Below are 10,097 nucleotides of genomic sequence, written 5' to 3' on the forward strand. Positions count from 1 at the left end.
TATGAGCTCGTTAAGGGTCGTCGGGCTGTCACGGACAATGAGATCTTTAACAGAATCACTCAGCCCCTTGCGATAGGCCCCTTGCGATAGCCCCTACAACTAGTGACTTCCACTAGACCTACCACCTGTCCTCTCGACCCTGTCCCGTCTCCAATCTTCCAGACCATCGCACCTGATCTGCTCCCCTTCATCACCTCCATCATCAACACCTCAGTAACCTCAGGCTGCGTCCCATCTGCCCTCAAGTCAGCCAGAGTAACACCACTCCTCAAGAAACCAACCCTTGACCCCTCAGATGTCAAGAACTACAGACCGGTATCACTCCTTTCATTTCTATCAAAAAGCATTGAACGTGTTGTCTCCAACCAGCTCTCTCTCCATCTCTCACATAACAACCTGCTGGATCCCAACCAGTCCGGATTCAAAAATGCCCACTCCACAGAAACTGCCCTGCTGGCAGTCACAGAAGCACTACATGCTGCCCAGGCTGCTTCCCACTCTGCAGTCCTGATTCTCCTAGACCTATCAGCAGCATTTGACACAGTGAACCACCAGCTGCTCCTAGACACCCTAGCGGATCTAGGCATCGGCGGGACGGCACTAAAGTGGTTCTCCTCTTACCTCACCGACCGGACCTACCAGGTCTCCTGGAAAGGTCTGTTATCATCCCCCCGAACCCTCCAAACTGGGGTCCCACAGGGATCTGTACTTGGTCCCCTCCTTTTCTCACTGTACACTAAATCCCTTGGCACTATCATCTCTGCTCACAATATATCCTATCACTGTTATGCCGATGACACACAACTGTTTCTATCCTTCCCCCCCTCTGCCACCCAGGTGGAAGAGCGCATCACTGCTTGCCTGGCTGACATCTCACAGTGGATGTCCTCCAACCACCTCAAGCTGAACCCAGACAAGACTGAGCTTCTCTTCTTCCCAGCTAAGTCCTGCCCGATGCGGGAGCTAACTATTTCCGTAGACAACGCCCTGGTAACGTCTGTCCCAACAGCCAGGAACCTTGGTGTTGTCCTGGACAGTCAGCTCTCGTTCAAAACTCACATCACAGCTGTCACTCGATCCTGTAGGTTCACACTCTATAACATACGACGAATTAGACCGTTCCTCACCCAGGAATCATCCCAGCTCCTAATCCAGACAACAGTCCTGTCAAAACTTGACTATTGTAACTCTCTCCTTACTGGCCTACCGGCATGTGCACTGAAGCCTCTCCAACTGATCCAAAATGCCGCAGCTCGCTTGGTCTTCAACCAGCCAAAATTCTCACATGTCTCCCCCCTGCTCCGCTCCCTGCACTGGCTCCCGGTCGCTGCCCGCACAGAATACAAAACTCTGATGTTGGCATTTAAAGCAACCAAAGGTATGGCTCCCCCATATCTTGCCAGCATGATTGAACCCTACAAACCCTCCCGCGCACTCAGATCAGCCAACGCAGGGAAGCTGGAAGTACCCTCACTAAAAACGCCGGGACAACGCTCCACACGTCCCAAACTCTTCTCCCTTCTGGCCCCAAAACTGTGGAATGCACTTCCCGTTGCAATCAGAACTGCAGCATCACTCCCGATCTTCCGCCGTAGTCTGAAAACCCACCTTTTCAGACTCCATCATGGCCCATAGCACTTACCCTACCCCCCTTAGACAGCACTTCTTAGACTTATATAGCATTTGAAACAGACTTATAGCATGTCATGTAGACAGCACAATAAGTGCATTGTATGTAGTCATAGCACTTCATAGTATATATGTACAGCATAGTATAGCATATATGTATAGTTTATATGGATAGTGTCATTATATAGATATGTTCTAGTTATAGTTTATATGTATAGTGTCATTATATAGATATGTTCTAGTCACGTTCTTAGCTTACGCATGTTTCGCGATAAATGCATTTTACATATGTGATGTATTCCCATGCTTTTTTGTTCTTGCTTAATGTAAATCGCTCTGGATTAAGAGCGTCTGCTAAATGCCTAAATTGTAAATTGTAAATGGATAGACACTAAGGAGGGCTTGGACGTTCTGTTACGCTCAAAGTGTTAAGTAGCCAAATGTGCCGGGGACTAGAGACTGACACGGGAGTGGATTTTCACTCCTGTCCCATCCCACTCCTGCAGAAAAAATCCTGTCCTGTCCCAATCCTGGGCCAGAGTAAAAAAAAAATCCCATCCTGTCCCACTCCTGTAGAATGACTCCTGATCCCATCCCGCTCCCACTCGAAAATTACTCCCGCTCCCATCCCGCTCCTGTTTTGTTTTTTTTCTAGGAAAAGTTATTCTATATCTATCCATCTATCTATCTACCGGTATCTATCTATCGCTTCCTGCTTCTCAAGACAGATAGCCTACCAATACAAAAAAATAAAATAAAGTGGGCAATGGTGGATTTAACTTTGACTACCAAATACAGTATATCCTATTCATATCAATATTAAAACAAAACCAAGAACAGTTCTGACTGTTGACAAGTGCTTTGTCAATTGTTGAGATATATAATAGCCAATAAAAACATATATAAATATTTTTTACACACAGTAATAAACGTAATACAGATCTTCTCTTATGGGGGTCCCTGTCATATTTTCAAATGGGGGTCCGCGGGCTAATAAATGTTGATTTAGGGGTCCTTGACATGAAAATGTTTGGGAACCACTGGTGTATGGGACTCGTTTGTGAGAAAGAAGGGAGACGATGTATTGAACATTCGCTCAGCCTAAAACAGCTGTTCAGGGAGCCAAGCAAGTGCCAACAGTAACAGCGTTAGCATGTAGCTAACGTAGCATCACAATCGCAAGTTGCAACGTTGCCACTGCCAGGGGAAACAAATGCATCAGGATGATCTGGCTATAAATAATCGATTATATCACATCACCGGCGCGATGCAGAATCATGCAAGGCCGCACTGCGATGTCTTCATATTAAACTTTATGAAACGTCCACTGGATTGCATGAAGGAAGTTTTCATCCTCTCCCGGTTGGAGCGGACTCAGCGGAGCCTGGAAGCATTAGCACTGCTGGGGTATGTAGTTCTTTTGACTTGCGTCAGCAAGTCAAAAGAGTGTAGGCTCACTGAAAGATGACTACAACAAAGATGGGCGCTTCTGTTCTTTTGGTTGGCAGCGCGACCAGTTGAAAATGTCATTCACGATCCTGCACGCTCCTGTTGACTTACATTCCCGTCCCGTCCCGATCACGGGATTAATACAAATATTAATCCCATCCCGCGTGAATCCTGCGGGAATCCCGTGACCCGCGGGAGTCCCGACAAAATGTCAGTCTCTACCGGGGACCCCAAAGGCAAAGACACTGAGACAGGAGTGAACAAAAGGGAATTTATTTCAAATTTGGTTTGTTAGGAGCATGAGGGGAATCCTGGAAGGAGCGGTGGAGCTGGGAGACACTGGGTTTGTGGAGGGAGCCTGGAACAAAACAGAGGAACAAAGTTAGCACAAAAAACAGCAGATCTACCACAGGAACAACTCAAAGCAAAAATAGAAGATCTACAATATGCACGCTAATAGTACGCTAGGAACTGAAACTAAACTGCCGGTAACACTAACCACAGTAGTCAACGTCCAAGCGTCGGGCGCCTGCTCTCAGCAGCTTATATTGGCAGCTTCTGATGGTGAGTGTGGAGCAGCTGGGCTGATTGGAATCAGCCCCACCTGTGCTGGCTGCTGGCTGAGGAAGACGCCCGGCCCTTGCCCTATGATGTCGTGCAGGGGAGGGACTAGGAACGTGAGGAGCTTGTGGCACAACAGCTATGCCCGCATCTCTGGTCCTATAGGTCCAAGAGGCTGGCTTACAGACCACCCTCGGTATTCATCATTATTTATAACAATGATTAGTAAAACGTGTACACAATCCTGTATCATTAAAAATGTGACAGACATAGCGGTATAGAGAACAGTATAAACATTTTATTAAAAAATAAAATGTATAAAACTTGGAAACAGCCCACACTCACGTTATGTAATTTAAACAAATAACTTGTGAAAATAAAACACTTTAAAATTACATTTCTTACCTATAAGGAGCAGTTAACACAAAAATGACTTATTTTCAATCAATTACACAATGAAATTTTGTATTTGATTTTTTTGTCACATTCCTGAAACAATACTTTGATGACTGGGTCATTGGTCAATAGCCGGTCATCAAATAATTGTTTAGGAATGCGACAAGACCTAAAAAAATATATACTCAAATTCAACGGTTCATGGTGTGTGTAACTGAAAGACAATAAATCATTTGTTTGGGTGAACTACTCCTTTAAAATGACATTCTGAACACAGTAACACTCTGGAAACGGAGCATTTTTGTATACAATGTACATCTACAATCTACAGGCAATCAGTGCAACAATAGGAGGAAAATAAAATCACACCTGTGTGAACTGAGCGGTGCAACTATGCTGTTACAGGTACGGTACTCTAGTGCAAAACCCAGGTCACAGCTCTTGTGTGACCTGGGTGTGACTGTGCCCTTAAAGGACCACTTTAAATTCCACTGCCGTGTGAGGTGTCCAACTTTACAGAAAATAAACAAAACCACAGAGCTCGACATTATTTTTGTATTGTCTAACAATTTTATTTTTTGTGTGAATTAGGAATCCAGGTGCGTCCGAAAACATGCACTACTTCAACGTGGATGCCAGACCAGTGTGGCATTGATCATGCAGAGCCACTGCACACTGCATCCACGGATTCCACACCCTCCTCCTCAGCAACATCCACACCCATGACCACTCCCGAATCCAAAAGGCCAAGGATCAAAGCTGTGGCCGGTTATGTGCCTGACGACTGTGTCTCTCAGGATGTCCCCAGTCTACAGGACATTGGCAGGTAATAATAATCAAATGCTCTTTGATGAGCCCTATATATATATATATATATATATGTGTGTGTTCTAATATGTTGTAATATCTTACATGGACACTGACACCACTGGGACACAGACGCAGTTGGATGCCACTTGTGTGACTGACGGATGTCAGGGGACGGATGTCCCTGGTCCACAGGACATTGGCAGGTAATAATAATCATAAGCACAGTAAACAGTTACTGTGCGCTCCAACCAGAAACCGTGGATGACGGGAGAGGTTCGCTCTCTGTTGAGGACTCGAGATGCAGCCTTCAGGTCAGGGGACACGGTAGCCCTGAACATGGCTAGGAACGACCTGTCTCGGGGAATCAAGAGAGCGAAGAAACAGCACTCCAGGAGGATACATAACAACTTCACTGAAACCAGTGACACACGTCGCTTGTGGCAGGGGATCCAAGCCATCACAGGCTATAAACCTCCCCCACAGGTCTGTGACAGTGACCCCTCCCTCCCAAAACAGCTGAATGACTTCTATGAACGATTTGAGGCCACAACCCCCCTGCTCAGAAAGCCGTGCCACAGTCTGGTGAACAGGCTCTGTGTCTCACCCCTACCAGTGTGAGGAGAGTCCTGTTACAGGTTAACCCCCGAAAGGCTGCGGGGCCGGATAATATATCTGGGCGGGTACTCAGAGACTGTGCGGAACAGTTGAAGGATGTCCTTACAGACATTTTTAACACATCCCTGCGTCAGGCTGTTGTCCCAAAATGCCTCAAATCTGCCACCATCATTCCAGTTCCAAAAAAGTGCCCCGTATCTTGCCTAAATGACTATCGCCCCATAGCACTGACACCCATCATTATGAAGTGCTTTGAGAGGCTGGTCTTGGAGAACATCAAAAGGGCCCTGCCCCCCAACATGGACCCCCATCAGTATGCATACCGGGCCAACAGGTCCACTGACGATGCTGTGTCTACTGCCCTGCACTTGGCCCTTACACACCTGGACAAGAGAAACACATATGTCAGAATGCTGTTCATTGACTTCAGCTCCGCTTTTAATACCATCATCCCCCAGCAGCTGATAGGGAAACTGAGCACACTGGGTCTCAACACGCCTCTCTGTAATTGGATTCTGGACTTCCTCACCGGCAGGCCGCAGTCAGTCAGAATAGGAGGACATAGCTCTAGCACCATCACACTGAGTACTGGCTCCCCCCAGGGCTGTGTGCTCAGTCCACTGCTATTCACCTTATTGACCCACGACTGTTCTGCCAGGTCCAGCTCCAACCACATCATTAAATTCGCTGACGACACGACAGTGGTGGGTCTAGTCACGAACGGCGATGAGACACAGTACAGAGAGGAGGTGGAGAAACTGGCCATGTGGTGCAATGACAACAACCTGTCCTTAAATGTGGACAAGACCACAAGTCATCAGAGGCCCTAGTGTGCACACCCCACTTACCATCAACGGTGCTGCTGTGGAAAGGGTACAAAGTACTACATTCCTGGGGGTGCATATTGCTGACGACCTAAAGTGGTCCACCAACATCTCAGCTATCACCAAGAAAGCCCAGAAATGCCTGTACTTTCTGCGGAGACTGAACAAAGTGAACTCCCCCCCTCTATTATGACATCGTTCTACAGAGGAACCATCGAGAGCGTCCTGACGTACTGCATCACTGTCTGGTATGGGAACTGCACAGATGCCGACCGCAAGTCCCTACAGAGGATAGTGAGAGCAGCGGAGAAGATCACAAGTGTCCCCCTCCCCCCATAGCTGACATATACACAGACCGTTGTGTCAGGAAGGCCATGAGTATTATGACCGACCCCTCCCACCCCTCCCACCATCTTCTTGAACTCCTGCCATCTGGTAGGAGGTTCAAGAGCCTAGGAGGAAGCACCAGCAGGCTGTCCAACAGTTTCTTCCCCCAAACCATCAGGACACTAAATGCTCGCCACATATTGCCCCCAAGGCCAACATCCTGAGAGATGAATAGCACTTTGAATGCATCATCACTTTCTTCTGCCAAATGTTGTCTGCTCCTTTTACCTTTTAATGTTTTTTTAAAAGGCTTTGCCTCTTTTTAATGTGTCTATTGTTTTTAAATGTATATATATATAATGTATGTTGTAATATCTTCAAAGCATGGACGCTGACACCACTGGGACACAGACGGAGTTGGATGCCACTTGTGTGACTGACGGATGTCAGGGGACAGACAGTCCACAGGACATTGGCAGGTAATAATAATCAAATGCTCTTTGATGAGTGTTTGTTATAAAATCATATATGTTCTAATATGTTGTAATATCTTCTCTCCAGTACTCCTTTCAGTGCAAAGAAGTACATTGTGTTTGAGGACAACTTACTCCTGTTGCTCAACACATGCCGTTCGTGTAAACGTGCGTGCACACTGGAGAAGCATGTTTGTAGGAACTTTCCTGTCTGTCACCCAGGTAATTCATTAATGTGTAAATGGTGCATTTATGTAGCGCGTATATACAAGGTGCTTTACATAGATTGTGCATTACATTCACCCTTTCACATACACATTCATACACTCATGGTGGAGGAAACCTATCCAAGGTAATTCACATAGATTGTGCATTACATTCACCCTTGCACACACACATTCATACACTCATGGTGGAGGAAACCTGCCAAGGAGTCTGGGATCCTTCCGGTTCCCATGCAGCTGCTTGACCTCCTGGCTCCTGAGCCACTGTCGCCCCCATGTGTAATCACTATTGTTCATATTATGTTATTATTATTATTATATGTTATTTGTCATTGCCATTTTAATCAACATTTTTGCTTTTGCTCTTTATCCATTAGATCTGCCTCCACTGTGAGCGTCGAGCTAAGTGGCAAAGCCAGCCCTATATTGGGACCCTCCCGGCTGGCAACATTCTGCTGTCGGCTGTGGTGGCTTTTAACGGGGCGTCTTTTATGCAAGTCCACAAGGTCAGTTGATGTGTACCATCAAGAGCTGCAGTTACAAGCTCAACACGTTGGTATATCCTAGTGTCAGTAACCATGTTTTTCTTGTTATACACTTAGGTTCTGTCATCACTCCGGCTCCAGTGCATGCGTCCGAGGACTTTCTATCGCCACCAACATGCCTACCTCCAGCCAACCATCCTTCACCAATGGAAGATGGAGCAGGCCTAGGTGTTGGATGTAGCCAAGGCAGCTGGCAAACCCATCACTTTGGGAGGGGACATGACAGCGGACTCGCCGGGTTAGTATAACTATGTATAGCATTTATTGCTATTTTCTTGTAGACATGCAGTAATAACTGTCTCTCTCACCCCACAGGCTACAGTGCGAAGTATGGCTCATATACAATGATGGATCTAGATCACAACAGGATCTTGGACATCCAACTTGTGCAGGTTGGAAATACGTAATGTTCACATTCTTTCTTCACAATGTTCAGCCATTCTTCGTCCTGTGCATTATCAAACATACTTAATTGCTCATTGTTATTGTTGACAGAGTAATGAGGCCGGGGTACGCTATAGCAACAATATGGAGATCGCAGGTTTCACCAGGAGCCTGTCATTTCTGGAGTCAGCTGGCGTGACAATCGGTTCCATTGTCACTGACCGTCACCTGCAGGTCCAGAAATGTATGAAGGAGCAGAAGAAAGACATCAAGCACTACTATGATGCCTGGCATGTAGCCAAAGGTTGTTTATTGAGCCAATCACAGTAAATTAGTGTAATTAATTAAATGCACAAGACATAATTTTAGTCAACTTGTTATTACTTCGCATGTACAAACTGTTTATTTACTTGTGCAAATATATATATATATTTATTTCTTTCCTCTCTCTCATCCTCTTCAAAGGCCTGTCCAAGAAATTGGAGGCACTGGGGAAGGAGCGTGGCTGTGAGGACGTCAAAGTGTGGAGGAAAAGTTCCGTCAACCACCTATACTGGAGCGTATCCTCGTCACAGAGTGGGGAGGAAGCCATGGCTAAGTGGTCTTCCATCACCAAGAACGTCCAGAACATTCACCAGCACAGCAATGAACTGTACCCCAACTGTGCCCTCGACCTCCTTACACCCAGAGCATGGCTGACACCAAGTGAGACATTTACATTGTCTACAGCTTATCCTACAAATCCTACAAACTTCTTCATTACTTTATTCTAAATATGAGTTATATTATTAATAATACTCATTCATGCTATCTACAGCTGTTTGTGACACTTAGTGTTGCAGAAGTAAAAACTTGGGTTAACTTGGGGGGGGGGGGGGGGGGGGGGTGCGGCATGTGGTAACTTAATTTTCATGACAAATATCAGTCTAGCACTTACAGTCCTACTAAACTGTCAAATAACATCTATGGTTTCATTGAGTTTATATGGCTTTGTAGTGTTAGCACAGTCTTTGCTGGACATTTGGCAGCTTGTATCTGTAGATATGAGTATTTGACAAATAAACCACTCTTATTTTGAATCGGATTGCCTAAAATCTATGAAAAGCTATGGTTGAAACTTGAAATGTACTACTATTGAGTCTAGTGCTAAGAACAGATGCTGCCAATGGTCAGTAGAGGGCAGTGCAGTCTTCATATTGTGTGAACTTGCGCAGAATCAGTAGCAGAAACACATGTCAGTCACTTCATGTCTTTCCATTTTGTGTATCTATTAAAATTTGAGAACTGTGATTCTATTGACTGATTACTAAGACACATTACAGTAGTCATATATAAATTACATAAATTAAAGTGCATACGTTGTATTTGTCATGCAAATTTAGTTGTGATTTTCCAACTATGATAACTGGTGATGTTTACATGTTGTTTATATCTTCAGATACCAAAGCCTGTGAACGGTTCTGTGACTTGATGCTGAAAGGACCATTGCTGAAAGACGTTGCGAAGATCAGTCCACGCGAACACACCTCCTCCCTAGAATCCTTCCATGCTCTCGTTTTGAGATTCGCGGCCAAAAATGTCTTCTATCCATTCATTGGAATGCTGTGCAGGTTGGTGAATTTAGTAAGAATGCTTGCAGTTTAGTATAAGCTGTAAACCTTTTTTTTTGTTTTTAATTATTATTTCTACCCTGACTTTCCTGGAAATGTTTTGAAAGCTCCACAAGCTCACAACAACACACCGCGTTACTCATGTTACACTTGTGTTATCGGGTTATGCCAGGGGTCGGCAACCGGCGGCTCTAGAGCACTCCCCTAGTGGCTCCCTGTAGCATTACAAAAAATCGATGAAAATGTATAA

Source organism: Electrona antarctica (genome assembly GCF_951216825.1).
Source record: "Electrona antarctica genome assembly, chromosome: 4".
NCBI lineage: Eukaryota > Metazoa > Chordata > Actinopteri > Myctophiformes > Myctophidae > Electrona > Electrona antarctica.